The sequence below is a fragment of the Sus scrofa genome, chromosome 10 (assembly GCF_000003025.6).
Source record: "Sus scrofa isolate TJ Tabasco breed Duroc chromosome 10, Sscrofa11.1, whole genome shotgun sequence".
In the NCBI taxonomy this organism is placed as follows: Eukaryota; Metazoa; Chordata; class Mammalia; order Artiodactyla; family Suidae; genus Sus; species Sus scrofa.
This window is the reverse complement of record NC_010452.4, coordinates 8,577,264-8,594,139: the sequence shown is the minus strand read 5'-3', so window position 1 is coordinate 8,594,139 and position 16,876 is coordinate 8,577,264. Positions and strand designations below refer to the sequence as shown.

Sequence of the window (16,876 nt, the reverse complement as noted above, 5' to 3'; positions counted from 1 at the left end):
CGGCATGTGCTCCTCCAGAGATTGTTAACTAGAGAAGACGTGGGTCCTGGCAGAGAGGAGGCCAGCAGAGGAGAGGGGCAGAGAGAATCTTCAGGACGACTGTGCAAGGAGATGCAAGGGTGGAGCTGTGCACCCATCGTCTGGTTTGGGAGAGATCCTGGAAGACGGACATGAATGGCAATTGAATGGCCCTGAATCTCTTAAGAAAAGATAGAAACAAAGGATGGCATGATTGGGGTTGAACTGGCGGTAAGTACATATAAAATGAAGTAAATTCAACACTGAGAAAAGGCGTTCCCACCATGGGGTGATGGGATCACCAGTGTCTATGGAGCACGGAGACGTAGGTTTGATCCCCGAACTCCATATGCCGTGGGGCAGCCAAAAAAAAGAAAAAAGGAAAAAGAAAAGTATGAATTCTAGGGAAAATAAAAAGCGGTCAGAAAGGAAAAGTAACCACATTGTATATGATGGCGCTATGAATCTGTGAATAGTTTTCATGGCCATGGTAACAGGATCTTGGCCTTAACCAAAACCAGCATAATTATACTGAGAAGACGGAGGCTGTCAGGGTCCTGTGTGTGATGAAAGGAGATAGAGTTAAACCTTCATCCATAAGGGAAAGTCACCAGACAAACCTAAGACTGAAAAATCAAGACGTAACGATACAAGCCTGCCTCTTAGCGACACGGGGATAAGTGATGTACAATAATCTATTAAAAGAGGTGACAGTGGTTGCCTCTGGGGAAAGAAAAATTACAGGATAAGACCTACAAAATTCTGAACTTAAAAAAAAAATTTTTAGGAGTTCCCTTCGTGGCGCAGCGGAAACGAATCCGACTAGGAACCACGAGGACGAGGGTTTGATCCCTGGCCTCTTTCAGTGGGTTAAGGATTTGGCGTTGCCGTGAGCTGTGGTGTAGGTTGCAGACATGGCTCGGATCTGGTGTTGCTGTGGCTCTGGCTGTAGTGTAGGCTGGCAGAAACAGCTCTGATTATACCCCTAGCCTGTTCCTCCATTTGCAACGAGTGCGGCCCTCAAAAGATAAAAAATAAAAATAAAAATAAAAATAAGGAGTTCCCGTCGTGGCGCAGCAGTTAACGAATCCGACTAGGAACCATGAGGTTGCAGGTTCGATCCCTGCCCCTGCTCAGTGGGTTAACGATCCGGCGTTGCCGTGAGCTGTGGTGTAGGTTGCAGACACGGCTCGGATCCTGCATTGCTGTGGCTCTGATGTAGGCCAGTGGCTACAGCTCCGATTAGACCCCTAGCCTGGGAACCTCCATATGCCACGGGAGTGGCCCCCAAAAATAGCAAAAAGACAAAAAAATTTTTTAAAAATAAAAAAATAAATAAAAAATTTAGGAGTTCCCATCATGCCTCAGCAGTAATGACCCTGATTAGTATCCACAAGGACATGGGTTCGATCCCTGGCCTCAATCAGTGGGTTAAGGATCCAGTGTTGCGGTGAGCTGTGGTGTGTGTTGCAGCTGCAGCTCGGATCCCAAGTTGCTATGGCTGTGGTGTAGGCTGGCAGCTGCAGCTCAGATTTGATCCCTAGACTGGGAACTTCCATATGCCTTGGGTGTGGCCCTAAAAAAGGCAAAAAAAAAAAAATTACAAATCTTAAAAAAATATGTCAGTATTTACATTTTGTGATGTATAGTACTGATTTTTAAAAACACACACACACACAATAACTCATTGCTCATTTCTCTTTTAGTGAAGTGCCCTGCAGGACTAGGGTCCCAGGAGTCATGCTGGGTTATGGCTGCCTGTGCTTCTATCATCCAGTCGGTCATGAGCTCTCTTAGGGCAGACACTTCTCTTTTTTGTGTCTGCTTCCTTGCTTAGCAGGATGCTGGACACAGAATTGGCTGTCCGTACATATTGATGAAAAGGTTGTTACAGAACTCTTGGCCCTCATTCTACCATGTGGTTTTACAGAAACCACGTCTTACGTTCTCTTCAAATGAAAGACCACCAAATATTTGAATACAGTTGCCATACCGGCTCTTGAGTCTCCTTAGACTAAAAAGTCCCCGCGCACCTACTGTGGGTGGGTCATTTTTGGTAAAGTCCTCTCACCGTTTTGGTCATAGACTTTCACTTAGCTCTAATTAGACTTCATCTCTCCTAAGCAGTGTATTAAATGTTACACTGTGCTGTGTGACCTGAGCAGATCAAATAGGACCCCCCTCCCTTAATCTAGATCCCATATGTCTGCTGATGCGACCTGAAATCACGTTACACTTGCTATAACCCACCTTTTCCTCTTTCCATATATTGAGCTTATGGTCTTCTATAAATCCTTGAGTCTTTTTCTAATTTACTCCTGGCAGTGTTCCTCCCTGCCATTTTCTATGTGTGTTGATGTTGGGTTCAAAGAGAGGACTGTGTATTTTTCCTTTCTATATATTTTTAGACTCCTGTTCAGTCTGTTGAGATGGTCCTATTAAGATCCTGTGACCCAGTGTAACTCACTTTCCCAACTTCTTATGGTCTGCAGATTGGATTAACGCACTTTTATACGTCAAGTCATCCATTACACGCTGACCAGGTTAAAGATGATGATCGAAGCCCTCCGCGTTTAAAGGCTCCCCCTTGGGTTCGCAGCATCTCCCGACCTGGCCATTCCACTCACTGCAAAGCCCCTTAACAGTTTCGATCGTTGGGATGATGTGCATTCACTTTGTCTACAAATATATCCTAAGCATCCCTGTCCAAGTAACACAACTCTAACAAAACCCAACAACATTCATTGTGTATGTGCCAGGCACCATGCTTCAGAAGAAATAATGTTGGGTTACACGCTGAAGCTCATGAAGTCTTGACAACCATTCCTGTAGCTGCTGTGTTTTTTCATCTGCCAATCTAGTCATACTGTCTTTCTGCTGCAGAGTTTTGTCAAACAGACTGTATATTTATGCTTTTTCTCAAAGAGAAATGCTCCCCCCACCACCAAATCCTGCAGTCTTTTGGACTTAACGTTTTTGATACAAACGTCCCAAATAAATTAAATCACATAATCCTTTTCCTCAAGGATCACACATGATTCAGAGGAACACAGTTGGATATCATTGTACTGACCTTTTAGTCCAGCTTTTCTGGATCTTTTCACTAACTTGCCGTGTGCTTCACTTATTGAGGACTTGATGGTACTTCGTCTGCTCCATGTAAACGATTTATCTCCTCCTATAAACGCTGCCCCTCCCACCTTCCTATTTTCTATGCCATATATTCTGAAAGGATCGCTGTTATCCTCAGGAGAGCACTTCCTCTCCCATCTGAAAAATCCAGATTTTCCTAACCACCCTCTACGAGTTGCTATCACACAGAGCCTTGTACTGTTACTAATACAGCTTTCCTCAGCAAGACTCAAGGATCTTTAAGGTCAAAGTCTCCCTCATGTTTTAAATTCAGAATTTTATGTATTGCAATAACTTACTCATAGTAGATGCTTAATATAAACTCTGTGGACTGGCTCACATCCTAAATCTATGGACCGATTTTTCCTATGGGTGCTTTATAGGAGATGTTATTGAAGATAATGTGGATTTGGGGTGCTTCCCAATACGTCCCTGGGCATGTGGAATCCTGAATGGGAGAAATGGTACTTCTGAAGAGCAGTCCATCCCAGTAGGATGCTGGCTTTCTAAGCTTCTGAATTAGGAGGGGAGGGGAGGGAGTGGGATGGACGGGGAGTTTGGGGTTAACAGATGCAAACTACTGCATTTGGAGAGGATAAGCAGTGAGAGCCTGCTGTAGAACAGGGAACTGTGTCTAGTCACTTACGATGGAACTTGATGAGGATAATGTGAGAAAAAGAATGTGTGTGTATATATATAATATATATTACATATTGTATGTACATATATGTATATAATGTGTGTGTGCGTGTGTGTGTGACTGGGTCATTTTGCTGTACAGTAGAAGTTGACAGAACACTGTCAGCCGATTATAATGGAAAAAATAAAAATCATTAATTAAAAAGAAGAAAGAAGAAGTGGACTTCAAGACTCGAACCAGGAGTCCGAGCCTTTTTGACAATATGGTCTTCCCGTCTGACCGAGGAGCGGTGATGAGAAGACTGTACCTCTGGACACGGCCCCCTTGAGCCGGAGGACACGTGAGCCTGGAGGCTGAGGTGCCTGGACCTGAGTCATTCCTCCACCTGCACAGGTAGCCTGGAGCTCCGGTCCCCAGATTACTCATGCACAATCGTCCGGTCCCTTCAAGGAGATGATTTGCCACAGGAGTCCCAAGCCGGAGATGGGGTGGAATCACATTCATGGGCTCTTCAAAATAATGAATTGTTTGCTTGCATTTCAGCTGCGAGTGGTTAGATTGGCCTCCTTTTAGATTCAGCAAACATCTCAAACTGGTTTCCCAGGGCTTTTGATCTTCTGTAACCCAAGTATGTTTCGCTAAGCACTATCCCCTTAATTTTTACAACCCACACATACTTTATAGGAAATGTTGCTCACAAGTGTTTTGACTCATTTACATGATAAATCATCCAAATATTGTTTGGGAGGGGTGTTTTGATGTCCAAGAAGTCCTTTCAAGCATTTTTAGAAGCTGTCTTTCTTAAAAACAGGAAGCTGCATTTGGCCAAGAACAAACAAACAGAGAGCTCGGGAGGCAGGAGGTTGCTTGAAACTCCCAAGCCACGAGGTTGAGTGGGTTCGAAACTTGGCACCACACCTTTCCCTCATCCTTTTGTTTCATGTGGTTCCTTGTTTTCCTCCCTAAAATAAACTCTGAAAGTCAGGCTCAGAGGCTGGGGGAAAGAGCAAACAGGAAGCAAAAATAAACAACAAATGGAGGGGAAATGTAAGCCGGGCGTTATTCCCCGCGCGGCTTTCAGAGAAGCCAGTGACCTTGCACACCAGGAAACCGAGGCACGGGAGATGACTTTCTCTCGAGGTCCCCGTGCAAATTCGATCCCAGCCAAGCCACCGAGACAGCCCTCTTTTTTCTTGCTCGCTTAGGCCCTTAGCCTCAGTCCTCGGCCCTCCCACTTCAGACAGGACACGCGGTTTATGCCCTCCGTTCAAAAGATGAGCCTATTCCAAATCTGAGATCAGAGATAAATCGCCAAGCGCCGCCGCATCCACAAAGCTGGAAAGCACCTCATCTTGTGTTTTCAACTCTGCCAAAGAAAAGGGCCCTGCACGGTTTTGATTCTGCTCAGGTCTTGGAAGAGTTTGCAGGGGCGTGTGTGGGAGCCGGCGGTGTGTGTGGGCAGCTCTGAACAGCCCTGCGCCTTTCCACGGGCAAAACATTGTTGGCTCCTAGCACCGCCTTTCCCGAGGACTGGCAGATTCCTTTGCCTGGTGCTTTGGTTCCCAGAGGTAGGCATCTCTGCAATTTCGGTCCACTTCCAACTATTTTGAACAAAATGCAAAGCGCTCCCTGGCCTGCGTTTCTGAGGCAGCTGGTGCCAGAAACCTATCTGCATTTTTTCCCTTTTATATCCTAATTCTGAGCTTAGTTTTCTTTTTACATCTGGCCCTAGAATCCCAGGGAAAGGGGGAAGGCAGCCTCCAACAACAACAACGAAAAGCTCTTCAGCCCAAGTTAACCAACCTGAAAACGTGGAATCATTTCAGTAAAGCGTTTAGATCCGCATTGCATGGCATTTCTAAGTCATAGGACCATGAAGCTGCAAAACACTTCGTCTTTTCTCCATCTCATCCTTCCTTCCAAATCAAATGAGGGCTGAACTTTATCTTTTGAAAAACATCATAAAGCACGTAATTCATCTCTTCTCTCAAGCTGCCTCTGAGACACTCAAAAATTCCACCACGTTTTAAAATGATCACATATGCATATGGAATTTACATTAGAACTGTAAAGGGCATGGTTGTACCCAGTTCAATTGCTATAACATGTTTCCACCTGTTGCCACTTATAACAAACTCAATACGCTCCCGGTCCTAAAATTATTGGGTAATTTATTTATACCCGGACTTCTTGGAGAAGCTAAAGAGGCAAAGATAACAGGAGGCAAGTATGTTTTGCTCTCTATGGTTTTTCAGCGAAAATGTAAAGGACAAAGCCGAATGCTATGCATACGTCAAGAGAAGGCTTGGTTTTTAAAGATTTTTTAAAAGCTGTGAAAATGCCTCTGAAAGGGGTAAAGATTTGTATTCCCTTTATCTTTCTTTTCCTCCCTCCCTTTGAAGGAGGCCTAAGCATCTCCGTCAAGGCTGTTTCTCTGTTGGAAAAGTAATAACGGAACCGTGCAGCAGGCATGTGTAGAGGGTGGGACCGCAGTCGGGGGAGTTTGGGCTAATAAAAACCCTGCAGTTTGGCAGAGTGGAAGCAGAAACAGACAGAGGCCATGAATAAGGAGGGGGAGCCATGCAGAAGGAAAGCTGTAATCAGTCAAATGGGATCTGCTTAGGAAGGGATTCTATCACAGAAGCCCATCTGGACCCAGAACAAAAACATGAACCTACAAAACGAAAGCACAAAGCTGCTGGTGTGGACCAACCCTCGGTAGTCACTGTGGTTCCCTCCAGCTCCCACGAGATTCTCAGGATCCCTCCCCAAGGGTTTTCATGGTTCCATTAAATGTCTGCATGTTTAAAGCACATGATACTGACTGGGCAGGTCTGAAAGACAGAGGTGCTGGCGAGCGGGAGGGGCGATCGATATTGCACTGGCATTTCTTAGACCCCGTACCCATCATCTGAGATTAGTATGACTTGCTAAAATTTAGGAGGTGGTAGAATGTGCTTTGCAAATAAATGTACTGCATTAAAATCATAAGTTTAGGTAACAATACAAATCCTAATTTTTTGCCACACCTAGAGGCATGCAGAAGTTCCACAGCCAGGGGTCGAACCCACACCACAGTTACCAGAGCCACAGCCATATCAGGGCTGGATCCTGAACTCATTGAACCACCAGGGAACTCCTACAAATTCTAATTTTAAATTGTAATCAAACCAAATAATATAGATTTTTTTTTCCTAGTTAATTTGTAAGCCATTCTTTCCTATCCAACTGGAAATATTCAGTGTAGGGATAGAAAAACAACTCTTTCTCCTTCCAAATTGTCATCTACAACAGACAGCTATTATCTCAAAAAGAGTTTGTTACCTCCCTTGCCAAGCCAGCATTTATTCTAACTTCCCTTTTTCTGTCCATGGAATTACAGTCCTCTCAGTAACTCCAACTGGGCACCTCGAAACAAACTCCGACACTCCTTTTCCGTTTCTCTCCCATCACATCCAGTCACCCTACAGATGCTGGTGCATCTTGCTCTTTGGTGCCTTTAACAGCTGCTCTTTCCTTTTCTGTTTGTTTGTTTGGGTGTTTTTTGTTCTTTTGTTGTTGTTTGTCTGTTTGGCCGTGCTGGCAGCATGCAGAAGTTCCCTAGCCAGAGATACAACCTGCATCACAGCAATGACCCAAGCCATGGCAGTGACAGTAACAGTGCTGGATCTTTTAACCACTGGGCCACCAGGGAACTCCTCTTCCCATTTTAATGGCCCATGTCAGCATCCTAGCTCAGCCCTGATCATATCAAACCTCATCTCTTGTACTATTTGTTTCTTGACTGGGATCTCTGTTTCCAGTCTTTTCCTCATCTAATCAAACTGACTATCATAGCCGAGTTAAACCCTCATGATGCCTCTTGGCATAATTAATGCAGAATTTTGAGCATGGCGGTTACTGTAGATACATATTTATGTATATTCTATAAATGATTATTAACATATGTGTTATATAAATGATTATTAATATTTGATTCAAGAGCTTTTGATAACTACTCTATTGCCCATTAAGGAAAGTGCCCATCCTTACCTTTGGCATTAGATGCCAACAATTACTTTGTTCCTCTTATTGTTCCTAAACCTCAAGTCCCACTGCTCCCTTCTTTGAAAAGACCCGTTGAGTCAGATTGGTCTATCCACTGTTCCCCAAGCAACATCCCCCATTCCCTTTCCACATGTTGACTCCCTCAATGCCCTGTGTCCAGAAGTCCTTCATGTTCTACTCATGTACCTCAGCCATACCCATTCTGTCTGTCTGAGACTGACTGCCGCCTTCTCTGGACCATTATGTTAAACTGTCACATCACATGACCTTTCCTGATGTTGGCTATCTTTTGTTTCTCAAACCATCCTGATATAATAAGGGTGTTGAAAATTCATTTTCTGTTATCACCTCTTGATTAATTAAAAATGATATCCATATAATATTTCACTTAAATATGACTTTTCATTGAGAATGGATGAGCAGTGAAGTCCTACTGTACAGCACAGGGGACTGTATCCCGTCTCTAGGGGTAGACCATGATGGAGGATAGTAGGAGAAAAAGAATGTATAGGTATATATGTGTGACTGGGTATGCTATGCAGTAGACATTGACTTGACACTGAAAATCAACTATACCCTCATAAGAAATAAATTTAAAAAATAAAATACTGTCGATCAAAAAATAAATAAAAAGATACCTTTTGCCAGAAATAAGCTAGAGGATTAACATTTGAGAAGCATCTACGAAGTGCGAAGTTCTCTGCTGGTGCTTTGGACCCAGCCACCTCTATCATTCTCGTGCCAACGCCAAGAATCCTCTTAGCAGTAAAACATACATACCATCCACTTAACAATCTAGGAAGCTGAGATTTAACCAGTAGGAAAATTTCCAAAACTCACAGTCATAAGCACCACTATCAGAACACAAGCAAGGATTTATAGAGATAATTAAATAAAATAATGTGCAGGCCTGGAATAGACGATACCCTTAATGCGTGCTAAGTAATATTAACGTGTCTAGAGACTATTTGGAGGGATGTACCTCATTTCCTCCAGAGAAACAAGCTGTGGGCCGCTAGTCAAAGTGCCTGGGAGTCTTTGTGGAGTTTCTCCCCAAAGGTATATGCTCTTAGGAGATCTTGGGTGATTCATGGGGAGATAAGTGGGGAGTTTGTGAGGAGAGACAGAATGAATTGGAGGAGCAAGGCAGAGAGTTGATTTTTCTCGTCCCCACCTTCCTGTAACAGAGGGAGATGCCTGAGCTAGGGGGGTTGGTGGTGGCAAGACATACAAGGAAGATTCAAGAGACTTTGGTGGATTCTGGACCCTTCAAAACCCAGGATCGATGTTCGGGCAGCCTTGGAAAAGTCTATGGAATCTCTAAAAATCAATAATCCAAAAGTTAGCCCCTGGTGTTCCTGCCAGCTTGTTCTTTCCACAGTCTTTCTTTTGGGGGAAGAACGTGGAGTCATTTGGACCCTTCAACTCCCATCCGATAAGCCAACCAGTCAGGTTATCTTTTCGGCTCCCCCTCCCGCATCTGCCTAGAGTTTGGCCAACTCCAAGGAGTCGTTGAAGCCAGAAGGATGACAGTAACCTCCTTTTAGGTTTTTCCTGAATTATTTCAATAGCCTCCTAACTAGTGTCCTTGCTTCTGCCCTTGTCTCCCTACAATTTATTCTCAGCCCGGCAGCCACAGGGAGCCTGTTACAACATAAAGTAGACTGCACCACTGCCCTTCTGAAAACCTCCGGTGGCTGCCCCATCACTCTGAGTGGAAGTCTGTATCATAGCCCACAAGGTCCCCAGTGATCCCAGACCACATTGCCTCTGCAACTGCACCTCTTAACACCATTTTCCAGCCACGCTGGCCTCCTCACTCTTCCTCAAATTTATTTTTCTATTCCTATATCAATATCATCTCCATGAAACATTAACTTAATGAGGGGTCCCCGTTGTGGCTCCGCGGAAACGAACCCAACTAGGAACCATGAGGATGCGGGTTCCATCCCTGGCCTCTCTCAGTGGGTTAAGGATCTGGCATTGCCATAAACTGTGGTGTAGGTTGCAGATGTGGCTCGGATCTGGCATTGCTGTGACTGTGGTGTAGGCTGGCAGCTACAGCTCTGATTTGACCATTAGCCTGGGAACCTCCATATGCTATGTATGCAGCCCTAAAAAGACCAAAAAAAAAAAATTAAGTTAATGAAAGTGCAGAGGGATATATCAGGATATCTTAAAATGTCAAGTCACTTAATAAAATTTTAAAGTTCTCTCTCTTTCTGCTTCTGATATTCTTTTATTCGTGGATCCAAGTCTCTGGGTCTAGCCTCATATTTCTATCTTTTTGTATTTTTTCTCCGTATTTCTGTCTTTTTGTATTTTTTCAGGCTATGAATTTACATCTCAGTAGTAATCATCCTTATCATCATTAACTATATTATTGAGTTAAAAAATAAAAAATTTTAGTTGCTGAACGTCTGCTTTGTGCTTTTCCTGAATGTTCACTCTAGCAGCTCCTTTTCAATATCTCCCAGCAGCCCTCGTCCAGCCAGGTTCTACAGGTTGACGTTTGTCCTTTTCGCTCATCTCTGGATTCCCTCAGAGACAGGACGTCTGGGGAATACTGGGGTTAGCCCACAGGTGGCCACGCCCCCTCCTGGAGGCAGGTGCCATTGCATCAGCAGGTCGTCAGCTCTCGTTGACTGCCTCAAATCCCATCCGTCCCCCCCTCCCCAGGCTCCTCCTGCTCCCACACCTCACAGGTCTCAAAGACTTACCCTTCCTTTCAGGTCCTCAGGGGGACAGAGAGGTGTAAATGGAAGCTCCTGTAAACGACTGTTGGCTTTCCCCCAGGTTCTCTGGATCCAGGTGAGTTCTCAACAGAATTTATACCCATCACCTTGTGATCCTCACTGCAGGGCTCTCTGACAAAAGGCCTCAGCGCTTGTCCAGACCAAAGGGAATATCAGATCTGTTCCTCAATCTCTTCTTCTATGAACTTGGCTGAGTCCGAAGCCATTCTCTCCCGCAGCATCTGCCGGTCTGCTATGTGCAGAAGCTTATTAGTGTGAACATGTGGGTGTTGACAAAAGTAAAGGAGAGTTGAGACTCATTTAAGCTCTGAGTCTGCCCTGGATTCCAACTAGAAAGTTTAGGTTCAGACAGGTGTATTCAAAGTGACTGGTGGGAGTTCTAGTCGTGGCTTAGTGGTTAATGACCCAACTAGTACCCATGAGGATGCAGGTTTGATCCCTGGCCTCATTCAGTGGGTTAAGGATCTGGCATTGCCATGAGCCATGGTGTAGGTCGCAGATGTGGCTCGGATCTGGTGTGGCTGTGGCTGTGGTGTAGGCAGGCAGCTATAGCTCTGATTGGACCCCTAACCTGGGAACATCCATATGCCGTGGGTGTGGCCACAAAAAGAAAAAATAAAAGTACCTGACAGACATCCCAGGGAGACTTTGAGGAGGCAATTGGATCTACTAGGTGATTGGATTGACTATTTGTGTGCATACCCTCCCATCCTGCAAATTCTTATGCTGAAACCTAACCCTAGTGTGATGGTATTTGGAGGTGAGGCCATTCAGAAGCAATTAAGTCATGGGGTTGGAGCCTTTGTGATGGGATTAGTGACCTTATAAGAAGATATGAGAGAGCTTGTTTCCCTTCTCTCTTTGCCATGCAAGGATGCAGTAGAAAGGATCCATCTACAAGCCGGGATGCAGGCCCGCATCAGACCCCAGATCTGTAGGCACCCTGATCTTGGATATTCCAGCCTCCCCAGACTCTGAGGAATAAATGCCTATTGTTTAAGCCCCCCAGTCTATGGAGTTTGCTTTGGCAGTCTGAACGGACTGGGGCATTAGGGCTTAGTTGAGAGATCTGGGGGAAAGCTACAAATTTGAGAGAATTCGTGATAACCAAAGTCACGAATTCATCTTCAGGGTGGTGGGGGTGTGGGTAGAGGGAGAAGGAAAAAGGACCCTGGGTTTGACCTTGAGGAACTCCGGTGTGTGAGGATGCGATCAATGCCCATTGGTTGAGGTTGGATGCCAAGAAAGAGCAGCCGGAGTAGGAGGGAAGATGAGAGCACAGTGAGTCACAGAAGCCAGGGAAGACGAGCACCTCAAGGTGGAAGGCACCTTCAACCTTGTCGACAGCAGTGTCAGATGCTATTGAGAGAACAAGTAAAGAGAGGGATGGACAATGTCCGTCAGATTTAGTAACCCAACAGAGATAGTGGTGGTATCAAGAGTTGTTTTAAAGAACCTGAAATCAATGAAAAGAGATAATACATGTAAGCAATCCTAGTATTTCATTTTACTGAAGTCTATGTCTGAGATAAGGTATGATTAGAGCCTACTTAGGAATCAAACTCAAGAAGGACATAAATGGGTTGTTAAAACTGGAGCCAGAAACTTGACATCTCATTTGTCCCTTTTGCTTTCCAATTTCTCACATCTTTAACTATCTCAAACACTGGACCCATTGACACATTAGTTTTGTCCAAGGTTTTCCTACATTTGGAGTTTTAGGTAGAATGACTTGGGTATGTTTTTCTTTTAAAATAGGATTGATTATTTTTCCATTTTAGTTTGATGATGTCACCAATTTTAAGGAGTTGGTTTTTTTCTCATTTTCTCCTCCTAAGCTTTTTTATTTCCTTACTGTCTCCGTGGACATCCTGGTGTTTATGATTAAGGTGGTGATTCATATTCTTCCAGTAGAGTAGGTGCCGAAAGACTTCACATTGTTTTTCTCTACAGGGCACTAAAAACTAACACATTTCAAGCCGTTTGTTGGAACAGCTGGTCAACACAGGGGAAAAGGGTACTGATTCCTATACAAGGATAACTCTCTAGGACCCAAAGAAAATCTACAGCTTAAGTTTTCATAATGGATGAAAGGGTCTTTCATAAAGGGTCTAGCAGATACCTTCTAATGTTCTATGTTCCAATGAAATTGAAATAGGCACTCTGTGTTGGTGTCCAACTTAGTTGTACTGAGGTTCTAACAAACGCTATGTTTACTTTAAAATAATAAATCCAAGTCTTGACTTCCCGCACCTCCGTATGGGCACAGCCACACTGTAGGAATCTATGAGAGTGAAAAGAAAATGAAAATTGTTTCAGTAGAGAAACCATGTCGCTAGTAACAACATGTTTACAAATAATAATAGACCAGCCCTATCACCTTAAGGGTTGTCATGGTGACCATGGTACCAAGAGTAGCAGTGGGGGGAGGGGAGGGGGTGGGGATGCGTCCGGGAAACGTAGAAAAGAGCCTTGCAAAGTGTTGCCTTGATTCAGCACCAATTGAGGAGTGACCAATGCAAGTAGCTAGGATCTGAGCTTTCTGTCAGAAGCACAAGATTCCATCTGAAGCACTGAAGGAACTGGTGATCTTTGCCTATGTCTAAGGGCGAATTTTGGAGTTTCCATCATGGCTCAGTGGTTAACAACCTGACTAGCGTCCCTGAGGACACAGGTTCAATCCCTGGCCTTGCTCAGTGGGTTAAGGATCCAGCCTTGCTGCGGCTGTGGTGTAGGCCGGCAGCTGTAGCTCTGATTTGACCTCTAGCCTGGGAACCTCCATGTGTGTCGGGTGTGGCCCTAATAAAGGGGGGGGGGCAGATTTCAAAAATACCTTCCATGAGGTTAGACAGGGTGTGTGGAGTCACAATAGAATCAGATGACAGGAGTCCTTTGGCGTCAGAATGGTCAGGAGGCAGGCTGTCTGGTTTCAGTACCCAGTAAGTCACTGAGGTCATATTTCAGGGGGACCACCCAGCTCTCTGCTACTGCTTTCTCAAAGAAAAAACTGGCCCACAGAAGGAGTAGATCTTTGTGTTCATGTTGGCTCTTTTTGATCCATTCAGACATTTCTGATTAGTCTAAGTGGGGAGATCATTAATCTAAGTGGTAAAAGCCCTTGGGAGTCTCACACTGAAAAATTTAGCCCAGAGACCCAGAAATGGTAGGTGGACCTTGGGAGGTGTTTAAACTGAAAGAAAACATAGAGGTAAAGCTGAGGCTTCCTCTTGGGCTATTTGCTATTAATGAGCTTGCAAAGAGATTCCTTCTGCAGAAAGAAGCCATGGAACGGATATGCAGAGAGAGCCGAAAGTTAGTATGTGGTCCCAGGGAGAGAAGTGTGGAAGACTCCTGATGGCTGTCTTATGGCAGGAGCAGGGTCCATAAGTCTTTATTTCCATGAGACACCATTTGAATTTTCAATACATCCTTCTTTATTTAAGTCCTGATTAAAGCACCAGCTTGCGACGTCATATGAGATGCTCAGCAGCAAAAGCAATAGCCAACACTTATCCCACTTTCGTTACCTCCTTGTCATTGTCCTGAGCATTTACATGGATTGTCTCACTTACCTTTCGAACAGAATTATGAGGTAGGGAGTTCCCATTGTGGCTCAGTGATAATGAGCCCGACTCGTAGCCATGAGGGTCCAGATTCAATCCCTGTCCTCGCTCAGTGGGTTAAGGAGCCAGCATTGCCATGAGGTGTGGTGTAGGTTGCAGACACAGCTTGGATCCTGCGTTACTGTGGCTGTGCTATAGGCTGGAAGCTATAGCTCCTGTTTGACCCCTAGTCTGGGAACTTCCATATACCACATGTGTGGCCTTAAAAATGAGAAAGAAAAAAAGAATTATGAGGTAGGTTTCATCATTTCCCCGATTTATAGATGATAATGCTGTGCATTGGTCCAATTAGCAAGTGAGGGGCTGGATTTCAATGCAAGTACTTTTACTCCAGGGACGACTTTCTTTTTTGCCTTTTTTTTTTTTTTTTTCTTTTAAGGGCCACAGATGTGGCACATGGAAGTTTCCAGACTAGGGGTCGAATTTCGAATTCAGAGCTACAGCTGCCGGCCTACGCCACAACCACAGCAATGCCAGGTCTGGGCCACATCTGCAACATACACCACAGCTCACAGCAATGCCAGATCCTTTAACCCACTGAGCAAGGTCAGGGATCGAACCTGCGTCCTCATGGCTACTACTCAGGTTCTTTACCGCCGAGCCACGATAGGAACTCCAGAGCCCACTTTCTAAACCACCAACTTGGCCGTTGTGCCAGTCTCCTCAAACCTCACTGTCATCTATAATAGGTACAAATAGTATTGACCTGACATCATTAAATCTGACGGTACACATCCAGGTATTCTGTAAACCTCACCGTGGCGTGTATTAAGATTTTGTTTTGCTTTGGTTTGATCCTAATTTAACCATGCTTCCCTCTTGATCATTCATCCACTGACGCACTTGGTCATCACCTCACGCACTTGGTCTTTCTATCATCACATCATGCTCTTGGTGGGATTCCATCAACATCATGCAGGTGCAATCTGGCACCACCTCACCATCCCCCTGCCAGTGGCTTCCCTATCGATGCTGAGATGTGGGGCACCGTGAGTCTTTATTTGGCATGAATGTATGCACCATGCAGAATGCAAAATTTTTGAACTCCAAAGGACAAACTTTTGACTGCAAGGAGACAAGAACTAGTGCAAAGCTCTTCTGTCTCCCTCCATCCCACCACCTCCCCCAGGCACACAGACAAGACATACGTTCTATGGCTTTGCCTGAGGACAATTCTGTGTGATAAAATAAATACAAATACTTAGCCACAGCCAACTCAAAACCGTAACCCTGTATTGGCTCTCCCTTCTTACTTGATTGGTGCCTTTGCTCTCAACCCTGTTCCCAAGGTTCACCCACCTTAATAAAGAAATGGTACACGTTTCATGTGCCTTTGTTTCATGTTCAGCCTTCTGGAAAACACAGGCCAAGGTAATATGTAATATATCCTGGCACTTGCGTTAACAAAAGTTAGTTGAGACCTGGATAAAGGAAATAAAACTTCCATTTGGAAAAGAGGGCAATGTGAAACATGCAGAAATCACCACTACATGGCACATATCATAATCGCCTGGCCATAAATAACAAGGACAACCTGCCCTGGCAACAGAAGGCATTCCTTGGTCAACTACTCAGAACGGCCCTGGTTCTGACCTATGAATGGACTTCCCTTGTCCTTTGTCTTCCATGGAGATAGACTTTGGAAAGGATGCAATTTCTGGGGCCTGACCACTTGAGCAGCCCACTTCCTGTTGATGTGATTCCTGAACCCTTGGGATTATCTCAGGGTTTGAGAAATACAGGCTCTTTTGGCCAGTCATAGGGTTTTCTTGGCAGGACAGCTCACTTAAAAATTTAGTAGGCTGCTGGTCTATTTGCTTTGGGTCTGTGTGCTTGTGATCAATTCCATGAGCAAGTATCAAAGCCAACTCCCTTGTCAGTTCACAGCTATATGAAACCAGGCAATTTTATCTCCTAGAAACATATCTCTCTTCTCTTCCCATTTCACAGGCCCCTTTTGAATGGCTGCAACCATATTCTTGACCTGTGCCTCGAGGCAATGTGAAAAATTACTTTGAGCAAGGCCGTCCTAATAATCTATTTCTTAGATTTAGACTACTCCATATCTGTATCTTCACAGCCTGACTGTTGCCTTTGTCGAGCAAAGAATGCATAGCAGGAGGAGCCAGGGGGAAGCCTGGTCTCAGTCGTATTTCCTTCTAAATTTCCCCAGCTCCCTGCCTCTGGTGTCACCAGCCTTGACTTGAGGTTGAATATCATGGCATTTCTGTCCTTGCAAGAGTCCAGATTAGGCTGTGGACCTTCTGGCAACACATCACCCTAACTCTTCTTTTTCTCTTCCATGTCATACGTGGTCCATGAGTCTGTTTGTTAAAGTGCATCCCAATTTGGAAAGCTGCTCCCCGCATCCCTCCCAGCCGCTAGATCATCCAGTCATTCCACCACCATCTTCTCTGTAGGTTTCATAATTATTTCTTAATATAACTTTATTTACCATGTCTCATGGGCTCTGGTCCACCTCCTCTGTTCCTAGCCCCCTCCCTCCACTTTGCTCCCTGTGCACAGAAGCCACCTAGCTTTTTATTCCTTGCAAGGACCAGGCGTGCTTCTGCCTCCAGGCACCCTGGAATCTCTGCCCTCCCTTCAACATCCTGATCATCCTAAAATAACAGCACATGTCACTCCTACCTTTTCTCCTG

At 44.8% G+C, this 16,876-nt stretch overlaps 1 protein-coding gene across 4 annotated transcripts in view; it reads left to right on the top strand.

The window, feature by feature from the left end:
* LOC102164422 overlaps positions 1–16,876 on the top strand; it is a 410,010-nt gene that overhangs the window by 352,317 nt on the left and 40,817 nt on the right. For 2 of the 4 annotated variants that reach the window (XM_021064306.1, XM_021064308.1), the window contains exon 12: positions 10,570–10,648. The exons of 1 other annotated variant lie outside the window; for it this stretch is intronic. The gene's annotated coding sequence lies outside the window, so the exon portion shown is untranslated. Of the gene's footprint in view, positions 1–2,510; positions 3,686–10,569; positions 10,649–16,876 lie in introns of those variants that run through there. One more of the 4 variants, XM_021064309.1, reaches the window with a different exon arrangement.